Source organism: Sarcophilus harrisii, chromosome 1 (assembly GCF_902635505.1).
Source record: "Sarcophilus harrisii chromosome 1, mSarHar1.11, whole genome shotgun sequence".
Classification (NCBI taxonomy): domain Eukaryota; kingdom Metazoa; phylum Chordata; class Mammalia; order Dasyuromorphia; family Dasyuridae; genus Sarcophilus; species Sarcophilus harrisii.
In genome coordinates this window covers 3,731,481-3,754,695 of record NC_045426.1, presented here as the reverse complement: position 1 = coordinate 3,754,695, position 23,215 = coordinate 3,731,481, and the positions used below count along the sequence as shown (strand labels likewise).

Below are 23,215 nucleotides of genomic sequence, written 5' to 3'. Positions count from 1 at the left end.
CTCACTTCCTCGCCCAGATAAGGATCAAAACCCCCGGCCCTACCCGGATACAGGGCTCGCCTCTGTCACCCTTTCACCTGGTGCCAGCTGGGAGGTTGTGCCCGCCTGCCAGGGACTCTTATCTCGCTTGGCAATGGGAGGTGCCTGTACAGACGCTGCCCCCATCGGGCCGGCTGCACTCAGACAAGAGCTGGGACTTTGTCGTCTGACTCAGGGCTTTGACAAACACCACGCCAGGGACGGAGCGCCAAGGTGCCAGGGACAGAGCACCAAGGTGCCAGGGACGGAGCGCCAAGGTGCCAGGGACAGAGTGCCCTTGGGAGAAGGCAGACAAGGGTCACTGAGGCCGGCTCTGGAGCCGTTTCCTTTTGCCCCCCGGGTCCCTGCCTGGGCCAGGCTGCCAGGCCCCAGGATTTGAGGTCCCTTCTCAGCTTCATCCCCAGGGCAGCCTCAGGGCCAAGCATCCTTCATCCAGCCCCGTCCTAGGGCATGAGTCAGAGAATGTGGGTTCAAATCCTGCCACCGAGTGCCCTGTGGCTTTGGGCATGAGTGCCCTGTGTTATGGAGAGCCCGGTGGGTTGCCCCGGGGTCACGCCTCTGCCATCTGCCGTAGGACAACGACCCCATGGTTTTCTCACCTGTTCGGTTTGGCGTCTCTGAGCCTGGGAGCCCCTCCTGCCAGGAAGCATTTGCCGGGGAGAAGCTCCCCTTGGAGCACTGTCCCCCTCGTTCAGCCTAAGGCAGGAGCTGGGCTAAGCATAAAGCCCACTCCCCTTCCTGCCCCCCAGCCGGCTCCCCAGTCCCGGCCCCTCTCCACGCCCTCGGCCCTGACCAAGTCTTTGCCCAGGGATTGCAGAGCCATTTTGTTGGTGCAGCAGCTTCACATCCAGTTCGCTGCAGAAACTCCAGTGCAGGCCTGGCAATGGCCTCTGGCCTCCCTCCCTCAGCCCCGGCCTCCCAGCTTCCTGCAGCAGCTCTCAGCTCCTGGTACCTTCTCCCCCCACCTTTTCTAAATGGGTCCACACAGGAGCGGGCTGTCTGCTAGAACATGTGCTCCCTGTGGGCAAAGGTCGCCCACTCTTGTCCTCGGGGCCCCAGGCCGGCCCGGAACAGGAGCTCCCTAAATATGGGGGGGGGAGAGTGCTGGCTGGGTGCCCCCGCCAGGGTCGCCCCCTCCCCTGCTCCTTGGGAAACTGCCTCTGCCACTGCCCGCCCGGTACCAGGTCATTGTGCCCCCAGCACGCTTCCTTCCCCAAGCCTGTGAAGACTCCCCAGCAGGGGGGAGAACCATGGGCTCCCCAGGCCTTGGAGGACACTCAGAGCTTGGTCCTTCCGGCCTCCTGACCTCATTGAGCCAGACGGACTTTGATGACGGGAAGAAAAGGAGGTCGGTCACTGAGCGTGTCTGCCTCCCTTGGGCCCAATCCCTGGGCATCCAGACGCGGCTGGTCCTCAGTGAAGGAAGAACAACAACTTCCTACATGTTGCTTGGTTGTAACTGGGACGTCCACAGCTGGGATGGGGATGCAGGGAGGCCAAGGGGGAGCCCTGGCTGCTGTTTCAGTGCTGGGAGCCTGGGCAGGCAGGACGGGGAGGACAGGAGCAGGGCAGATGGGGAGTATGGGAGCCTCCGCCAGCAGGACGGGGAGGACAGGAGCCGGGCAGTTGGGGAGGACGGGAGCCCCAGGCCCAGAGGGCAGAACCGCGGACCCTGCGGGGGTCCCAGCCACCCTGGGTGCAGGCTGGGGGCAGGGACGCCGCAGGAGCAGCCGGCTCCCTTGGTGGGCCCGGGGCTCCCTCTCCCTTCCCAGGGAGACCCAAAAGAGCCGGGGCTGCCTCCCTTGGTGAGGAGGGTGAGGGATCTTTGGGAAAACTGCGGAAAGCGGACCAGAAACAGGGGCTCTCGGTGGGGTGGGGTGGGGTGGGGCCGCTTCAGCCGGTTGAGTGAAAGTCTGGGCCTCCTCCCTCAGACTTCATCAAATGCAAATGGATGGGTTGAAGCTCTTGGTGCCCCGCCCGCTCCTTCAGTCAGGGTTTAGGAAGCGGCTCCGGGTGCCTGGCACTGTGCTGGGGGGTGGGGTGGAAGGGGGGAGGGGAAGTCCCCCCCCCCCCCCCCCGTCACGTGCAGGACTTTGAGGGTTGGTACCAACCGAGAGAAACCAAGGGCTTGTGGGGGCCTTTGGGGGGGCAGGGAGCACCCTGAGCCTCTTTGCGGGGTCTAACAGAGAAGGAGCCTGCGATTTTCCACCGCCGCCTCCCCCCAGCTTTTGTTTCTGGGGCTTGTGGCCCGGCCGAAGCCGCTGTCTACCAGGGCTTCCCAGAGCCGATTGTTAAATTTTCACAATCAGCGTTTACTCCTCAGAAAGCGGCCAGCGTTAGGGATCGCGGCTTGGTTACTCGTTGTTGACTTGGAAAGTGAAGGAGAAAACGTGAATGATTCCCATAAAATAAAGCTCCAGGATCCCACAGAGCGGCCGCACAGTCCCGTGTATTGTTCCTCACGAAGTTCGGAATGAACAGACCTTAGTGCTCTGTGTGAGTAATTTTGACCTTGCAGAAGGGGTCTCGGGACCCTCAGGATGGCCCCACGGCTGGGGGGGGGGCAGGAAGCGGCCTCCGGAGGGAGAAGAGCCGGACTCCCCTCGTGCCTGGGCCCGGTGGCGTCTGGGAGCCTGATCCCTGCCCCAAGATGCGCTCCCGGCCGTTTCCCTTCTGGGAACTCCCTTCCTCAGCAGCCGGGCCCAGACCCGGACCGAGAGGTCCTTTTTCATGATTTAATAGTATAATATAATCACTGAGGGGTTGAGGCCTCCAGACACCGGCCGGAACCTTTCCCAGAGAGAGCGGCTTTGTCCCAGGATCCGCTGGCACTTTACCCGGGCTTCCTCGGGACCGTCCACTTGGCCAGAGCCTTCTCCATACCTTGCCTCCCTTCCCAGGGCCCAGAGGGTCAAGGTCGGGACTCTGGAGAACTCTTCTCCCATGCTTGGCCCAACCTCCGACGCCCGACCCCCATCCCTTCCTCCCCCCATCCCTTCCTCCCCATTGCTTCCCTTCAGCTGCATTGGCCCCAGCCGCCATTTTGGCCGATCTTCCGTCACCCCCAGTGTTGGCTCCTTCTCCATCTCCCTTGATGCACCTGGTGGGGGAGACCCCAAGGCTTCCCTTCTCTTCTCCCTCCTCACGCATCAGCTCCCACGTTCACTCTCGTCTCTGGGACGGCTCCCCAGTATTTCCACGACTATCTTCCTGTCTACTGGACATGTCCCCAAATGTCCCTGAAACAACTCAAATCCCACATGCCCCGGACTGAACATTATCTTTCCCCCCAACCTCAGTCCCAGCTTCTGTCACTGTCCTTGTGGGCCCATTTTCTCACCCGGAGCTCAGCTCCTTCCTCTCCCTTCCCCCCCATGGCCACCCATCAGAGACCTTCTCTCTCCGTTCTTGTGGCCACCCCACCCCTTCCTCACCCTCCAGAAGAGAGAATGAGGCCGGCGACTTTGTCGAGCCCTCCTCGCTCCGGTCCAGTTCACTTGCCTGTCCTGACGTCACCTCGGGAGGACATTGAAGGACAAAGAAAGACAGCCAGCCTTTTTATCCATTTTTTAAAAATGTGATAGTATTTTCTCTTTTCCAGTTTTCAGCATTGACTTTTGGAAAGGTTTTGGGCACCAGATTTTTCTCTCCCTCCCTTACCCCATCCCCAAATGGCAAGCAAGCTGATCAGAGTTCTACATGTGCAATCCTGTAAAACATGTTTCCACATTAGTTGTGTTGTGAAAGAAAAAACAGAACAAAGGGGAAAAACAAGGGAAAGGGGGGGACGATCTGCTTCGATCTTCATTCAGACTCTGGCAGCTCTTTCCCTGCTTGTGGAGAACATCTTCCATCATGAGCCCTTCAGTTGTCTTGGATCTTGCTGAAAAGAGCTGGATCATCCTCAGTCCCTCATCACCTCTCCCCTGGATCGTTACGGCAGCCTCCAATGATCCCCCTGGATCGTTACCGCAGCCTCCCATGATCCCCCTGCCTTCCGTCCTCTCCAGAGCTGGTGAATCTGTAAAGGGGCCAACCTCAAGTGCAGCTCTCCCCTCCTGCCTTGGAAGCTCCAGGTCCCAGGTGCCTCTGAGAGAAAGTATGGTCAGCTTTTGGGGCTCCTAGTCTAGGCCCGACTCTGCATCTTCCCTGGACAAGACTCTCCTTCACTGCTCTCCAGCCAGAATGGTTTTCTCTTATTCCTCCCACCCAAGGCTCCCTTCCCCAGGCCCCCAGGGCTCTCTCTGCCTCCCCTCCCCCCCACCAACGACATGAATCCCTCTCATCCTTGGGATGCAGCTCAGGCATCCCCACTGCATGCAGCCTTTGCTGCCCCCTCTCCCTCCTGTACCTCCCCTTCCCCCACAGCCCTGTCCTTAACACTTTGTGCTTATCTGTGTTTATACCTGCTTCTGTAGGTACTTGTCTTCCCCCTGGAGGGCCGGAATTCTCTGCATCCCCAGCTCCCAGCTCATGTCTAGTATAGAGTTGGTCCTTCGGGGCTTCTCATTGGCTGACTGATTCTCTGCCAATTCATGAGACCCCAAACTTTCCAAAGCAAAATGGGACAATTGGGCCCCCGGTGCCCTTTCCGTCACCGTTCCCTGTGGAGTCTGGACTGTGGAGTCCAGGTGGAGCTGGAAGGCCTAAGTCACGCAGGGTGGTCCATCCTGCTTGGGGAAGGGGGTGGGGAGAACAGCCATAGGAGACACCTTTTTGGGGGCTGCCTGCAGAAAGACATCGGATCCTGGGGTCACTGAGTGCTGGAAGCTCTGCCCTGGCTCCAGCAGGACAGCAGCAACTGAGAAGGGGGAAGGGCAGGCAGTCCGGGCCACTCGAGGGGATACAGCTGGGGGTACCTTAATTTTAAAAAGACATCACTTAAGCATAGGCTCCAGACACAGTTTGTGAGGGCACTTGGGGTTCTGTGAAAGAAAAGCACCCTTGAGGGGAAGCTGGCCCACGAGGGGAGACTGCCAAGAGAGCGCTGGCTCCTCAGGGGGCTCAGCCTCCTCTCCCCCTGACGCCTATGGTGGACCATAAAAAATACCTCGGTCTCCTCCCTTTGGTCCTAAAAATCAGATCAGGTGCCGGCCCCATAACCTGCTTAGCCAATGACAGCTCCAGAGCTCCAGCAGGCAGCTAGACCAGAGTTATCCTCATCTCTGGAGGCCCGGGGCCAAGGCTGGCAGTGCCAGTGTCTCAGGTGCCCGGCCCCAGCCAGCCATGGCTGCAGGGAAAGTGGGCCAAGCTTGGTCACCAATTGTACCACATCTGGTCCCATGTTCTCCTCCTTTGTTACCATCACTGCTTTCCTGGCTCTACCCATCTCATCCTGCCTCTGTACACATAAGTCAGCCGTGATCCTATGAATTCTTCCTCCTATTTCATTATGTGCATTGACCACAATTTGTTCCCCAATTGATGGGATCTCCTTTGATTGGTTCCAAGTCCCTGCTTTAGTAAACATTTTGGGGGGAAAGGGGGGGAGAGGGCTCTCTCTGACGTCCTCGGATCAGCAGGGCCAAGCGGTGGAATTTCTGAGTCAGAAGGCAGGGACATTTTAGTCATTTTTTAAAAGCATTTGGCTGGCTTAAATTGTTTATTCTAAATTTGTTTCCGGGATGATTGGACCAGTTCGCACCTCCATCAACAATGCATTACTGTGCCTAGTTTCCCACAGATCCCCAGCACTATTTCTTCCTTTTATTACCTTTGCTAGTTTAATGGGTATGAGTTAAAACCACAGAGCTTCTGCAGTTTTCATGTCTCTATTAATGACTTAACCTCTCATACGGTCAATAATTTGTCATTTTCCTTTGAGAATTATTTGTTCATGAATCCAACCATTTTGGAGAGTAGTTTGGAACTATGCTCAAAAAGTTATCAAACTGTGCATACCCTTTGATCCAGCAGTGTTACTACTGGGATTATATCCCAAAGAGATTATAAAGAAGGGAAAGGGACCTGTATGTGCACGAATGTTTGTGGCAGCCCTTTTGTAGTGGCTAGAAACTGGAAACTGAATGGATGTCCATCAGTTGGAGAATGGCTGAATAAATTGTGGTAGATGAAAATTATGGAATATTACTGTTCTGTAAGAAATGACCAACAGGATGATTTCAGAAAGGCCTGGAGAGACTTACACGAACTGATGCTAAGTGAAATGAGCAGGACCAGGAGATCATTATATACTTCAACAACAATACTAGATGATGACCAGTTCTGATGGATCAGAGCCATCCTCAGCATGAGATCAACCAAATCATTTCTAATGGAGCAGTAATGAACTGAACTAGCTATACCCAGAAAAAGAACTCTGGGAGATGACTAAAAACCACTACATTGAATTCCCAGTCCCTATATTTATGCACACCTGCATCTTTGATTTCCTTCACAAGCTAATTGTACAATAATTCAGAGTCTGATTCTTTTTGTACAGCAAAATAACGTTGTGGTCATGTATACTTATTGTGTATCTAAGTTATATTTTAATATATTTAACATCTACTGGTCATCCTGCCATTTAGGGAGGGTGGAGAGGTAGGAGTAAGAGGTGAAAAATTGGAACAAGAGGTTTGGCAATTGTTAATGCTGTAAAGTTACCCATGTATATATATCCTGTAAATTAAAGGCTATTAAATAAAAAAAAAAAAAAAAAAGAGAATTATTTGTTCATGTCCTTTGATTATATATTCATGGAGGCCTGATCCTTGAAGATATAGCCATACCTATATAGTAATATATGCATATATAATTTATCTAAGATGTGTTGTGTATATACATGAATAATATACACATATGAGAGAGGGCTGGGTGTTCACTTTATATTTTATCAAGCCTTTAGCAAGAGCTATTCATTGTAAAGGTTTTCCCCTTTGTTCTTAGCTAGCTGCATTGATTTTGTTTATTCAAAACTTTTGGATTTCTTGAATCCTAAATAACCTTTTTTATCTCTTGGGACCATCTTTGTTTCTTATTTGGTTAAGAAGGTTCCCCTTAGTCAGAGCTGTGGTTTCTCTCCACTTTCCTCCAACTAGAGGAACAGAAGATTTATGAATTTGAGAGCAACAAGGGGGGAGGGGGAGTAGAGATAAGGAGGGAATGGCACTTTTAGACCTCTTATCATATTGGGAAATCATAATCCTCAAGACTGTTTGTTACTGGTTAAAAATTAGAGAAGGGAAAGCCTTTGGCAACAAGAACAAATCTAGCCCAGCCTCTTACACCACATGACACCATCAGCTCCCAGCAGATGTTCTATAATGGGAAGAGGTCACGGCTGCTGGAGGAAACGTGCTTGGGCTGGCCTGTAAGGGGATCCTTTGGGGAGGCAGCCCCCAGTCCTGTTCCCTAGGACTTGGTCTCTTTCTTGCTCTGAGCTGCCTCCGTTTCTCCCAAGGGCTGTTGCCTGCTCCCCTCATCTAGGATGAGCGCTTCCCTTAGGAGGAGGAGGATGATGGAGGCCTGGGCTCAGCCCAGTGGGGACACAAGCCCGGGGGTCTGAGCAGGGGGACAGGACACCAATTCTTTGGATCTGCCCCACACGCAGGTGGCCTTTGGCACCAGGTAACAAAGAGGCCCCAGAAGCTCCCCTGCTGTAATGGCTGCCTCAGGGACTCTGGGCCCCCTGGAAGAGCAGCTTCTCCCGACTGAGAAATCCTTGACTGTGCTTTTGACCTTGTCCGGTTCCCAGCCTTTCCCAGGCTTCGAGGGCGCTCCCATCTGTCCCAGAAGTTTCCATAGAAATGAGCTGTACACACAGGGGACAATTCCTCAGCAGACCTCCAAGTAAGCCTGCAAAGTGGGTGCTGTTGGCCCATCTTCGAGGAGAAGAGACTGAGAGAATTCCCGGTCAGGTGCCAGAGGCTGCATCCTCCTGCCTCCAAACCCAGCCTCTCCAGAAGCTGGAGGAGTTAGCACCTGGAGGCTGCCCACCCCCCCACTGGCCCACTCCCATTGTGGAAAGCCAGGAAGCAGAGCCTGGCCCTCTGTGCCCTTCTCTCAGCGTGGAAGGAGGGGGAGTCCAGGGAAGGGGAGGATGAAAGCTGCCCATGGGTGCAAAGGGGGAAAAAAAGAATCTGAGCCCTGGGCACACTCACCCACTTCCCAGGCCTTCCTTCGCTCATGCCATGCCCCCACGGGCGAGCTCTTCTGCCCCCTCCTCCCCTGCTGACTTTTTGCTTGTCTTTTACGTCCCAGCGCAGACACCCCCTCCTTCATGAAGCCTTCTAGGGTGGTGCCCGTGGGACACAACGCGTGAGATGCCGGTGGTGCCATAGCTTGTGTGGGCATGGGCCGCATCCCGCCGCGGGGGCCCAGCTCCATGAGGGCAGGCTGGCAGAGGGCAAGCCCTGGTGCTTGGAGGGTCGGAGGGCGCAGGCTGCAGGGGCTGCCTCCTTGTCACCGGGCGCTCTGACAAGCAACCTGAAGAGCCCGAGACCGCGGCTGACACAGGGGGTCAAGGGGGCTCAGAGATGGGCCCAGGATCAGAGCAGGCTCCTGGCCCTTCCTTAGGCCCCTTGGGGGACACACATGCACACACACACTTACATATACACAGACAAACACACATACACATGTGTACACTCACACAACACACATACACACCCACGCACCCCCTCGGAGCCCGAGCCAGCCTTGCTCTTCTCTGGGGCCAAAGTCCTTAAACTTCTGTTTGTTTCCCCAAGTCACAAGACCAGGCTGGCTGGTGGGTCCTGCGCAGCTCCCTGGCCGGACCCCGGAAGGCCCAGCCCCTCAGCACCAGTGCTCTGGCTGCCTTGTTGTTCGGCTGCAAAGTGCCATGGGAGGAGTGCTCAAAATGGGGGTGCCCTCAGTTTCCCCGCCTGTGAAATGGGGACAGGCCCGCTGCTGCAGTGTCTTTGCCAAGAGAGCTCTAGAGGGGCCACAGGGAGTTGCCTCCGGATGAAATGGCTCCACCAGAGGCGCCCTTTCTGTGGGGGGATGGTCTGGGAGTGCCCTGGGGGAGGGAGGGGGCACAGGCGGGGCAGGATCTCTCAGCCTGTGCCAGACCTCTGGGTGCCAGGTTCAGGGCCCAGCCAGACCGGCCCCTCTTCAGGAGCCGCCATCTTTAGGCTGCCAGAAACACTCTGAAGGCAGAAACAGCCAGAACTGACTGTGGGGGAGTCAGTGAGGGCCCCAGAATGAGGACGCGGGAGGCAACCTCTTGGGGAAGAAGCAGACCCTTTGTCAGCTCCCTGAGACAAATCCCCAGCTGCCCCATGCAGCCCCAGCCCCACTACCCCTGCTGCGCTTCCTGGGGAGAATCCCCAGAGGCTCCTGGTCAAAGTCGCCCAGCCATGGGGCCTCTACCTTTGAGACAGTTGGGAGGGACCCAGCAGGTACCTGGGGAGCAGCTGTTACTCACAGGAAAACAAACAGCCTCCCTGATAAGGCCGGGGCCCCTGGGTGAGAGCAGAAGGGCACACCAGACATGTGGGCCCGCAAGGCTGGATACAGCAAACAGAGGCCTTGAAATGAGGCCCCCCCCCACCTCAGGGCAAGCCAGCCTGGGGCCAGGGGAACGGACGGCCCCCCCACCCTTCTCATTAGCCGCTCCTGCTTGGGCCGAGGGGGGTCCCACACTCCCTGAGGAGGCTGGGGGTGCAGGGCCCGGGAGCTGCGCTCTCTCCAGCCCACCCAGTGGGGGCCGATTCTGCTGGCAACCAGAGGCTGTCCGCTCCCGGCCAGATTGAAGAGAACCGGCAGAGGCTCCTGAGGAGCTCGGCTGGGCCGCCCAGCCCCACCACGGGCACTGAATCTTTCATGAGCTCTATTAGTCACTCCCATTTTTAGAATCAGGGCCATGAAAAATTGAAAGGGCAGTAACTGTGGTCTGCTTTGGGGCCAGGGGCCGGTGAGATCATGGAGCCTCCGAGCCCAAGGGAGCCTCCCAAGGCACCAGGCAGCCCAACCCTCGCCCATACAGGCGGCCCATGGCACAGGCGTCTGGCCCGTGGCCCAGCATCCCATGGCACAGGCGTCCGGCCCGTGGCCCAACCCTCGCCCTCACAAGTGTCCTGTGGCACAGACGTCTGGCCCGTGACCCAGGCATCTGGTCTATGGCACAGCCAGTTGCCCGGGCAGCCCCCGGCAGTCACACTAGTGATCCTGCCTCTGCCGCCCCCCACAGAACAGACTTTGTGGCACCCACAGAGCCCTCTCCCGCCCAGGCCAATTTTATCCCATTCAGCTCCAGAAGACCGCTCCAGATCCCTGAGGTCCCTCCGTGAGTCCCTGGCTGGGAAGACTGGTCCGTCCACTTAACTCCATGCTTAAGGCTTGCTATCTGCTGTTGGGAATGTTCCTCAGTTGCATTCCCCTGTTCCTTTTCCCAGTCTTGAACCACAACTGAACAAATACAGGGAATTCCGCAGTCAGAGGTTTGCAGTTTAAGCTACCTCAGTCTTTGCTGGCCGCCTCCCCCATTAGACCGGGAGCTTCTTGAGGGCAGGAGCCGTAGTGTACCTTTCCTGGTATCTCCAGTGCTTAGGACAGAGCCTGTATACAGTAGGTACTTAGTAAATGTTCTAAGTACTCCTCCCTAACTCCCACTTCTCTAAAGGCAGTGTAGGGCAATGGGTGGTGTGAAGATAGAGCGCCCCACCTAGAGTCCCACGGACTCCCCCTTCCTACCTGCTCCTCACCTTCCGTCCCTGGGGGCCTTCTGCCCCCTCTCCCTCCTTCACCCCTATCTCCCATAATGAAACTCCTGACCAAGATAATCCCCCTACCTGTACAAGTGATCCCATTGCTTCCTGTCTCCTCGGGCAGACTCTGTCATCACTTCTGGGTATTGTGGATTCTAGCAGAGGGATCACTTTGTCAAAAGGGATAAAGACATCTCCCCAATGGCTGCAATACCAGCAGCAACTTGTTCCAGCACCTGTTTTTCCACAGTTCTGCCAACATTGGACACTAACACTTTTTATCTTTCTGATGGTGGAAGATGATAATTTTGTCTTTATTTTCATTTATCCCATTATTATGAGTTTCAGTTTTGCAAGTAAATTGTTCAGAGTTTATATACCCCCTTCAAAAATTATCTGCTCATGCCCTTTGATCTTTGTTCTGTTAGTGAGTGTATATTTTTAGTTTTATGAATTTTTTACTCATTTTTTTACTCTTTTTTGGTTTTTAAATTTTAAATTAAAAAAAATATTTTTAATGTACTTTTTTTTTTTTTTTTTTTGCAGGGAAAGTAAGGATTTCCTTTAGGAATTTTGCTGTAGAATTCTTAGATGCACATATTTATATAGATGGGTGGATAAAACATTTGTTAAATGCTTCCGAGGGGCTGTGTTCTGTATATGAAATCTTGTAGCAGAATAGAATGTCCTTTAACATTTCTGATTCCTTTTGGTTTGAATTTAGCTTTGTCTGGTAGGAGTAGAGGAGTAAAGATTCTAATGATTCAGCAGAAGCATTATAAGTCCCAGACTAGCATTGCAAACTTAATTTGCATTTAAATTTTAAATTTAAATTAGTTTAAAATATAGAAATTTTACCGAATTATTTGTTTTTAAACTGTGAGTTCCTGGATCTTGCTTTTTCAATCATTCTGTACTTTTTGTGTGTGTGTGTGTGTGACATTTTGTTACAAAGCCCACATTATTTACATTTAGCATTCAGATTGTTAGATTTTCCTTTAGTCACTACTGGAAGGAAATGCACACTTTCTTATTCTAATATTTCTACTAGAAACATATAGTTCCCACACTAGTTTGATGTGCTTACAGTGGAGGGGGAGGGGCATCTGGGACATTTGATGGCATCTTCCCATGGAGGGGATGAATACAGCCAGAGGCAGTCTCAGGGGGAGCAGGTTTCACTAATGCAGGTTGTCCCAAAGGGGAATTACTTGACTCCCATTGGTCTGGGATGGACTATTTTTCGACTTTTCTACTAACCTTTAGAAGAAAATCTGTGGATCTACCTGTTCTCTGACTTCACATCCCTTGAATAATTCATGCTAAAACTGGAGTACAGAATCCAGGTCCTTTGCTTCCTCTTATGTCTTTGGTCCTTTGGGATTGTCTTGGATCCTCCTATCCTGGAGGAGAGCTAAGTCCATCATAGTTGATCATCACACGATGTTGTGTTACTGGGGACAATGACTTCTGGTTCTTCTCATTTCCCATTGTATCCGTTCATATAAATCTTTCCAGGTTTTTCTGAAATCTGTGTGCTTGCCATTTCTTATAGCACAGTAGTATATACCATCTCATACCACAACTCGTTCTGTCATTCTCCAATAGACCGGCATTCTTCAATTCCCAATTCTTTGCCACCACAAAAAGAACTGCTGTCAGTATTTGTGTACAAGTAGATCCTTTTTCTTTTTTAAAAAAAATCTCTTTGGGATACAGATCTATTGGATCAAAGATATTACTGGATCAAAATTGCTGACTAAATCACAGTTTGATTTCCCTTTTTGGGAATATGGAAAAATTGGGACCTTCATAGAATTGTGAACCGATCCAACCAATCTGGAGAGCAATTCAGAGCTCTGTGTCCCAATTTTCCGACATTTGTCATTTTCCTTTTCTGTCATTTTAGCCAATCTGATAGATGTGAGGTGGTACCCCAGAGCTGCTTTAATTTATACTTGTCTAATCAACAGTGATTTAGAGCATTTTATATATCACTATAGATGCTTTTGGTTTGAAACCAAAAGCATCTATAGTGATATAAATATAAATAAATAAATAAAATATAGTCATATAAAAACATCTGAAAATTGTCTGTTCATATCCTTTGACCATTCATTAAAATGCTTTCCATCTCTTGTCTGTTCATAAATTCTTCCCTTTTTCATGGATCTAACAGATAAACTATTTTTGATCTCCTAATTTGCTTATAGTATCACCATTTATGTCTAAATCAGGTACCCATTTTGACCTTCTCTTTGTATACAGTGCAAGATGTTGGTCCGTGCTTAATTTCTGCTATCCTATTTTCCCATTTTCCCAGCAGTTTTTATCAGCTAGTGAATTCTTTTCCCAGAAACTGAGATCTTTGGGGTTATCAAACACTAGATCACTATCGTCATTTAATATCATGTCTTAAGTATCTAATCTATTCCACTGATATGCCACAATACTTCTTAGCTAGTATCAGATCATTTTAATGATTATTGCTTTATAATATAGTTTAAGATCCAGAATGACTAATCCACCTTTCTTTGCATTTTCCCCTTAATTCCCTTGATGTTCTGGATCTTTTGTTTTTCCAGATGAATTTTGTTAGTATTTTTTCTAGCTCTATCAAATGATTTTTTCATAGTTTGGTCGATATGGCATTGAATAAGTAAATGAATTGAGATAGTAAGGCGATTTCTATTAACAAATGCTATTTTCCCAATTGTTTAGATCTGACATTATTTGCATGAAAAGTGTTTTGCACTTGTGTTCATATAGTCACCGAGTTTGTCTTGACAAATGGGCTCTCAAGTATTTTAATAATGGATAACTTAAAGGAATTTCTCTTTCTATTTCTTACTACTGGACTTTGTTATACAGAGAAATGCTGATGGATTGTGTGACTTTCATCTGGTTAAAGTTATTTATTTCCTTTTTCATTTAAAAATTTTATTTATTAATTTTTGACATTAACTTTTATAAGATTTTGTTTTCTTTTCTCCCTTCATCTCTTCTCCCCTCTCCAAGATGGCAATCAATCTGATATAGATTATACATGTATAATCATATTAAACACGTTTCCACATTTGTCATGTTGTGAAAGAAGAGTCGGAACAAAAGGGAAAAACCATGAGAAAAGAAAAGCAAGAAAAAAAAAAAGCAAAAATAAGATGCTTCAATTTGTATTCAGACTCCATAGTTCTTTCTCTGGATGTGGATAGCATTTTCCATCATGAATCTTTTGGAATTGTTTTAGATGATTTGTATTGCTGAGAAAAACAAGGTCTAACAAAGTTGATTATTTGCACAAGGTTGCCATGTATAATGTTCTAGTTCTGTTCACTCAGCATCAATTTATGTAAATTAAAGTTAACTGTTTCAAGTAGCTTTTTAGTTGATTCTCTAAAATTATCTACCATCATATCATCTGCAAAGAATGACTCTTTTCTTTACTCATTTCCTATTCTAATTCCTTTGGATTCTTTTCCTTCTCTTACTGCTATAGCAAACATTTTTAGTTTGAATAATTGAATAATTAAAGACAAATTTAAAGGAAAAATTTAAAACACACACAAAAAATTAAAGACAAATAATTGAATAATAGTGGTGATGATGAGCATCCTTGCTTTACTCCTAATCTTTATTGGGAAGAGTTCTGGCTTAACCCCATCACAAATAATGCTCGCTGATGATTTTAGATAAATACTATTTATTGTTTTAAGGAAAACTTATTTATTCCTATGCTCTCTAATGTTTTAATAGGAATGGATGTTATATTTTGACAAAAGCTTTTTCAGTATCTATTGAGATAATCACATGATTTCTGTTGGTTTTGTTATTGATATGGTCAATTATGCTGATAGTTTTCCTAATACTGAATTAGCCCTGTGTTCCTTGTATAAGTCCCTGGTCAAAGCATGTGATCCTGGTGATATATTGCTCTAATCTCCTTGCTAGTATTTTAGTTAAAATTTTTGTATCAACCTTCCCTAGGAAAACTTGCAATTTTCTTTCTCTATTTTCGTATCTTTAGATTGTATTGGTTTATTGTATATGTACAAAGACAGAGAGACAGACAGAATATGTGTGTATATGTATATAAAACTATTTCCTGTAACCTACTTTTGTTAGCCTGGAATTTCATTGATTTTGAGATAGCCTGAGCTATCTTCCAGCTCTGTCACTCGGGTCAGATTTGATAGTGGAGGGGTAGGGTTAGGTTTAGGACAGTGACATGATGGATGGGCTGTATTTCCAGTTTCGCTGCATTATCTTCAGCATTTCGTGTGCTAATAATTCTGCTGTTGGATATTCCTGAGTTTTTTTTATTTTTATGCAGAAAATTTGCGCCCATTATTTACGGTCTCCTAAATGTTAACTCCGCAGTGTTTTAAAGACAAAGCTAGACAAAGCCACGAGGTTCACCATTGATTAAAAAAAAATAAATACTGCACACAATTTCCTGAGTTAAAATAATTGCAAAATAGGAATCTATAAAATAACAAAAATGCAGCAACCTCTCTTCCGTGTCTTGGTCCAGGTCTTGCTCTTCAGCATCTGTTTTGTTTTTATTAAAGATCTTTGTTTTCAAGATATATGCATAGATAATTTTCAGCATTCACCTTTGCAAAACCCTGTGTTGCAAAATTTTTTCCTCCCTCCCTTTCCCCCCACTCCCTCCCCAGATGGCAGGCAATCCAGTATATGTTAAACACGTACAGTTCTTCTATACATATTTCCACAATTATCCCACTGCACACACACACAAAAAATCAGATCAAAAAGGAAAAGACGAGAAAGAAAACAAAATGCAAGCAAACAACAACAAAAAATGGGAAACACTCTGTTGTGGTTTACCCTCAGTTCCCACAGTCCTGTCCTTGGGTGCAGATGGCTCTCGCCATCACAAGACCATTGGACCTCAAGTTCCTGTTCCCAGATAGCATCAGACCCATCTTCTCTCTAGACTTCTCCTCTTAGCCCTCCCTGCATTAGTCTGACTACTCCCTCCTTAGAAATGCTGTTCCAAATTCAGCTCCAAAATTTCACCGGACTTTTAGTGAGATGAGTCTTTCTTTTCTTCATGGTTTCTCATAAGTCCTTCCTATTTTGTCTGCATTGAGTTAAACTTCCTTCATTTCCACAGACAGCTTAAATTGAACAAAATTGATCCATACCTTAACAATGCTGTGTCTGTTGCAGCAACCTCCAGTAAAGATTTCTTGTTTTTTCAGATTTTTTTTTTTATTGATTTCAGAGTCAATGTAGGATTTCCAAAGCACATGTCTAACCATGGCTGGCCAATAGCCAACTTCCATCCTGCCTCTCTCAGCATCTCCAAGAATTGTCTTAGCAAATTTGATCTATGAAATGCCATTTTCTGGTGCAAATTCCAGGAACTTTTCACCAAATTTTGGCCTGGCTTAAATTCTCACAGCTGCCAGTCTAAATCAATCTGCACTCGCAATAATTTAGTTTTGGGACACCTGCCAATAGAAGTTTCCAAAGATCTTCTGGCAAATGGAAGATTGTTTTTCCTTATTTTAAAGGGCACGTGGTAGCCATAGTTGGGCAAAGGTAAACATTCTATGGAGGGTCAGTTTCCAACTTGAGATACCTGTCTGCTCCTCCCAGGATCCTCCGCTTCCAACTCTTCATAAAGGGCACAGCTGACCCAGAACTGTATCTGCTGCTTCCAGAACCTCTTGTCTGAGATTAATGGCATCTGGACAACGGCTCTTTCATACACTTTTCCTTCTGTATCAATTACAAATAATCAATATGAAGAGGAGATGAAAACTAATCCACACAATTAAGATGCCTGATTGGATTGGATTGGATTGGATTGCTCACAATGATGTCTTCAATACCTTGCCTATCCCCAAAATTTCTTTATCTAAGATTGTCTAATTTTTAAAGAGTTCTTGGGTTTCCTGCTTTGAAATCCTGCCCAGGGCATATTTTCAGACCCTTTCCGATTCTTTCCGATTTTCTTCAAACTTTGGAAACGTTCATCCATATACTCATTTTCAAAGAATCCCCCAGATTTCCTAGGCTTTCCTTCTCTGAGCGAAGTAGCCATGGTTTTCTTCAAAGTGATACTTGATGTCTTTTTTAACACTGGGGTGCACAAAGGCAAATCTTTCACGATTGCCATGTGCCCAATCCACCTCTTTGTAGCTCTGTTCCAAGCTGATGCAGCAGTTCAGGCTTGCTCCTTGGGCTGCCATTCCATCCAGCCTTCAAAGACTTTCCGCCTCCAGCACTATTTCCCAATAACTCCTCCTTTAAGCGTATCTGTACCCAAACTGGTTGACCCAGGGAAGAGCAGTGATGGTCGATCTTGGATATTTTAGGTATGATTTATTTGGTGGTGATTCATATGCTCCATTTCCACATATTTCAGCCAGAGTCAATATCCTTACATGGAATTCTGAATTTCCTTTAGCCTTTTTTCCCCTTGTGCATGTTTTATCCAGTTATTGATCACAGTTCTCTTCTTCCTTAGGTCCTCTAAAGTTTTTTTTTTTTTCCTTAGTTTTTAATCATTTAATTCTTCTTCTTCTCTGGTGGAAGAAGCTCAACCTCCCCTTCTTTGGTTTCCCTTCAGAGTTGATCTGCTGTGATCTATTCTTGAGCAGGGGCTTTGTTTTTGACCCTGGTCACTTTGGGGGCCGCCATATTCATGTGGATGGGCCCATTACTCTCCAGAGCCTGTTCCAGTCCCCGTGCTCTGCCTTCGAAGCTCTCAGAACTGTTGTCCCCAAGTCATGAACTTTTACCTTTGCTACCATGTGTTGAAGGGAATACCTTCTTCATCATTCCTCCTAACAGAAGACTGCAGCTCCATGTGCTTCACCATCCAACCCCAAAGTCTCACCTGCAGCTCTTACCCATGGCACTCCCTGCACCATTAAAAACTCCATCTGAGTTTTTTTTTTTTTTTTAATGTTTTACATGGTTTCCTCCAAACCAGCCTTTTTTTCTTTATCATTTCCTTTTATTATTTTTTTGTTTCTATTCATTTCATTGAATGATCCTTTACCTTCAAACTTTTCTTTCATTTTCATCACAAGTTGAACCAGGAGTATGATCCAGCAGTGTTACTACTGGGATTATATCCCAAAGAGATTATAAAGAAGGGAAAGGGACCTGTATGTGCACGAATGTTTGTGGCAGCCCTCTTTGTAGTGGCTAAAAACTGGAAACTGAATGGATGTCCATCAGTTGGAGAATGGTTGAATAAATTGTGGTATATGAAAATTATGGAATATTACTGTTCTGTAAGAAATGACCAACAGGATAATTTCAGAAAGGCCTGGAGAGACTTACACGAACTGATGCTGAGTGAAATGAGCAGGACCAGGAGATCATTATATACTTCAACAACAATACTATATGATGACCAGTTCTGATGGATCAGGCCATCCTCAGCAACGAGATCAACCAAATCATTTCTAATGGAGCAGTAATGAACTGAACTAGCTATGCCCAGAAAAAGAACTCTGGGAGATGACTAAAAACCATTACATTGAATTCCCAATCCCTATATTTATGTACACCTGCGTTTTTGATTTCCTTCACAAGCTAATTGTACACTATTTCAGAGTCTGATTCTTTTTCTACAGCAAAATAACGTTTTGGTCGGGTATACTTATTGTGTATCTAATTTATATTTTAATATATTTAACATCTACTGGTCATCCTGCCATCTAGGGGAGGGCGTGGGGGGGGTAAGAGGTGAAAATTGGAACAAGAGGTTTGGCAATTGTTAATCCTGTAAAGTTACCCATGTTTATATCCTGTAAATAAAAGGCTATTAAATAATATATATATATATATATATATATATATGTGTGTGTGTGTGTGTGTGTGTGTGTGTATTTTACTCCCTACAGTCCAGGAGACACTGGCATCTCATTCTTTGGGGAGATCAGGACAGCCTTGCCTGGGTAGCCCTCCTTCAAGAGGGGCAGGGGGCCGGCTGCCCGTGTAGCCATCTATCACCCAGCAGGTATCTCTAGAGCGAGAGTGTGATGCTCTTTTTGGACTGAACGCCGCTTTCCCGTGTGGCTCTAGGTGGGAGGTATTCCCGCTCCAGATTGCCTTCCTCTTAGGCAGCTTAACTCCCTTCCCACCATTACAGATGGTATTTATCACCAGGCGATAAAAGGATGATCAGGAAAGCATATATTTGTGTTAGGTGACAGAACACACATGAATACAGGGGCTCGGCATCTGGGGAGAGATGAAATCTTTGCTTTCTCAGGAAGAGAAAACAGTCTCTCCAGAGACGTCCCCCTTAGTCTTCTTTGGGGGGGGGTACAGCCCTGAAAATAAGGGGGCATGTTGGGGTGCCCTGCCCACAGAGCTAGGGCTACGGGGCCTTCCACCTACCACTCCAAGTCCAGACCTTCCCTTCCTTTCTTCTCGAAGTCGCTCCCTCAGAAGTGTCTCCTGCGGTCACCCCCCTTGTAGCCTTGGGAGGGCCTCTGTGTCGGTCCCTCTGAGCCTCCCACCCACGTTTTCCATGTCTCCTTCTCCTAATGGCTGGACTAACTATCACTCTCTGTTTGCCTTGTGCCCGTGGTTTTCTGTTTTCTCGTTGCTTTTTTCCCAGACACTCGTCTCTTTGGGTCTGTTGGCCATTTCTTTAAGGCGCATGAGGAGCCTCCACAGGCCCTCAGCATGGGACTGGTCAGCAGTGGGATTCCCAGCTTCCCTCAGAAGCAAAGAATCCTTCTGCTGGAGACACCGGGTGGCCCCGTGTCCTAGAACACCACAGTCTCCAAGGACTGGGCTTGTGGGTGCTCCGAGGGCAACGGAAGGAAGTGAGATGGGAGACTGGCCGTTCTAGAAGAACCTGGCCCCCCGGTAAGGGTAGTGAAGGCCCCCAGTAAGGGCAGCGAAGGCCCCCGGGTAAGGGAAGTGAAGGCCCCTGGGTAAGGGAAGTGAAGGCCCCTGGGTAAGGGCAGCGAAGGCCCCTGGGTAAGGACAGCGAAGGCCCCAGGGTAAGGGCAGTGAAGGCCCCCGGGTAAGGGCAGCGAAGGAGCCCTGCGGAACAGACCCCGCCCCTGGCTCCCAAGGGGAAGGAGGAGCTGGGGGTCTTACCACCACTCCCAAGGGAGAGGCTCTTCAGAGCCTGGTCTTTTAGACTGGGGGCACTCCTCCCTCTGAGACCCTGGGCAGCTGGTTAAGCCTCTTTTACCCTCAGTTTTCTCATCTATAAAATGGACATACTGAGAGTGCCATGAGATAGTTTATTTCACTACTACAAATCTTCAAAGTGCTCCAGAAATGTGAGTGCTTGTTCCCACTCCTGCCACCTGACTCCAGACTTCCCTGGCTTCCTGAGTGGGAGAGGGAACAGGAGAAGGGGGTATTTCAGAATTTCCTATCCCCCCTTTCTCCCTATTTCAGTTCCACGCCCACCCATGAGGCCCTCTGGGATCTCCTGCCCATTTCCTTGTCCCAGCCCCTTTCAGGGAGTTGGGACCATAAGCACTTTTGGACGCAGACCGGCTTTGAAGCAGTGGGCTTGGATCACAGGGACATTTGGACAAGGGAAGGTGTGAGTGCACCTGGGGGAAGGAGGCCCCCGGGCCAAAGAGAGGCCCAAAGGGAGGGCCAAAGGGAGCACTAAAGGGAGCACAAAATCCCACGACCCAGGAGCTGAGCCTTGGCCCACTTTGCCCTCAGTGGGGCCTGGGACGGCAGAACCCACTCAGGGGCACGGCTCCTGGCTGATCCAAACCGGGAACTCTGCTCAGTGGGATTTTTGGAGCCTTTTTACAACCTGGCTGCCTCTCACAAAAGCTTCTTTCTAGGGGATTCACTGCTGGAAAGCCCGAGCTCCCCTTCTCCTTCCCCTTTGTCCCCCCTGCTGTACTGGTTCTGCTTCTCAAGGGCAGCCACAGCCCCAAGGTACGGCCTGAGGGGCGGCCTCGGAGCAGGAGCCATCTGGGGGCTTCCCAGGCCGTCCTGGCCACCGACTGGCCCCTTCTTTCTTTTCTAGATTGCCCGGGACACCGGGAGCTGGAGCCTTCCAGGATGTCTCACAGACCCAGGGTCCAGCTGGGAAAATCCTGAGGCTGTTACAGTAAAGGCGGCTTTAAGCAACAGTGGTTTACAGTAAAGAGCCAGCACCAGCCCCAAGGCGGCCCAGGCCCGGCTCCCCTCCCAGGGCCTCAGCCTCCGGGCCAGCCCCGGGTCAGAGCTCCTCATCAGCCTGGGCGGCCAGAAGCCGGCAGGATGTCCCCGGAGAGGGGGGAATGGAAGTCTTTGCCCAGGTGTTTAATGTGGCCTCCATTCTGCTTCTCTCCAATTAACCGGCATCCATCGGCCCATTTCCTGGCCTTGTTTAGCCTCCGCTCCAAGGCTGATCTCATCTCAGCTCTCGGCCAGGTCTGCAGTCTGCCTTCCAGCCCAGCGCCGGCCTCCCAGGGCCAGCCCGCGACCTTGCCAGCCCTCCCTCACTCCCATCGAACCCTGGCTCTGGGCCTTCCACAATGGAGGACAAGTAGGCATCTCCTAGGGGGCTCCCAGCAGCCTCCATATCCCTCCAAGGACTGGGGTCTCCTGGGGCAGAGCCCTGCGAGGTCCTGCCCGCATGGGCCGTCTCACCTGGAAGGTCATCTTCTGCCTCCTCGGGGTCTCCTGAATAATGGGGAGGGGGAGGCACTGGGTACCTTGAGGGAGGGGCCTCCCACGGCCCCGAGGAGCAGAGCCCCTTTTCCCGGCCCATGGCTGGTCCAGACTGCTCAGCAGGCCCCAACCTTGGTCCTGCCCCACTAGTTATGGGAGCTTAGAGAAGTCTCTCCACCCATATCCTCGCCATATAATGGGTGATCTCTGAGGCCCCAGACGGCCCTGAGGGTGCCATCTGAGAGCCTTGGATTCTGGGTCACGTCCTAGGGACCCCTCACTGACCATCGACCATGGACATAGCCGCCGCCGTGTCCTGGGGGCCCCTCACTGAGACAGAGAGAAAAGCTGGGGAGGACCCCCCCCCTCACACCGAGCTGGGCTGGGGCCGCAGGAGCTGCCCACTGAGTTCAAACCCAGTCTCAGACACTTAATAGCTGGGTGACCCTGGGGCACTTAACATCCCCCCCCCAAAAGAGGGATTGATCCGACCCTTCTTACAGGCTTACCAGCACAGACTCACGGTTCCTTGGTCAAGCACGAGGGGCTTTAATTTTCCTCCAGTTAGTAAAGGGTCCCCCTGTGACTCGGAGACATCTGCTTCCCAGTGGGAAATTTGGTGAGCTTGGGCTGTGGTGGAGAGGGGGCCCTTGCCCGCTGGTTTTCTCCCTGGGGGAGCAGGCTGGGACAGAGAGTCAGTGATAAATAAGACCGTTTACCCAGCGGGCCCTCTGGGTCATGGTGACAGGAGTCCTGAGCCCTCTGTACAGAGTGAGGAAGCCTGGGGGGTGGAGGGGGAGAGACTGACCAGCAGAAGCTCAGGAGTCGGGGCCTTCGGAAGCCCTGGGGGCATAACCCAGACTGCCCGGGGTTAGCCTGCGAGGGATTTGTCATTGTCTGGGTCAGAGGCGGCTTTCCTACTAAGTCCAGGGGCCGGAATCCCTCGGCTATTGCAATCCCGAGGCCATGGGGCTCCTCCCCAGCATTGGCTCCGGTGCGATTCCTCCAGGCCTCCGAGCTTGCTGGGAAGGAGCCCAAGCACAAAGGGCTCTAGGCTCAAAGGGAGACATCCAGGAGATCATTATATTCCTCAACAACAACACTATATGCTGATCAGTTCTGATGGACCTGGCCATCCTCAGCAACGAGAAGAACGAAATCAGTTCCAATGGAGCAGGAATGAACTGAACCAGCTACGCCCAGGGAAAGAACCCTGGGAGATGACTAAAAACCATTATATAAAATCCCCAATTCCTGTATTTTTGCCCACCTGCATTTTTTATTTCCTTCACAGGCCAATTGTACACAGTTTCAGAGTCTGATTCTTTTTGTGCAGCAAAATAACTGTTTGGACACGTATACATATATTGTATTTAACTTATACTTTAACATATTTAACATGTATTGGTCAACCTGCCATCTAGGGGAGGGGGTGGGGCAAAGGAGGGGAAAAGTGGGAACAAAAGGTTTGGCAGTTGTCAATGCTGAAAAATTACCCATGCAGAGAACTCGTAAATAAAAAGCTATTAAAAAATTTTTATTGCTATTATTATGGGACTGGATTGGGTTGGGCTGGAAATTAGAGCAAAAAATTACATTTTTGAAAACATCACTATTATTAAGTTTGTTTTTAGCTCCTTTTAGTCAGTCGATAAGCATGTATTAATCACCACATGTATGTCAGACACCACACTAAGCTCTGAGGAGATACCGAAAGCCAGAGGCCCCTGAAGGACTTACACTGGGATGGCGGGCACACCATGCCAGTAACTTACTGTATATGAGTTATCCACAAAGTGGATGCAAAGGGGAAGGGTCCAGGGCCCGGGGAGGCCACCTATAGCCTGGCCATTTGAGCCAGGCCTTAAAGG

The 23,215-nt window shown here is 49.4% G+C and overlaps 1 pseudogene; it reads right to left on the bottom strand.

Annotated features, from left to right (window-relative positions):
• Positions 1–15,731: 15,731 nt before the first annotated feature.
• LOC111719526 lies at positions 15,732–17,617 on the bottom strand (annotated as a pseudogene).
• Positions 17,618–23,215: the final 5,598 nt, after the last annotated feature.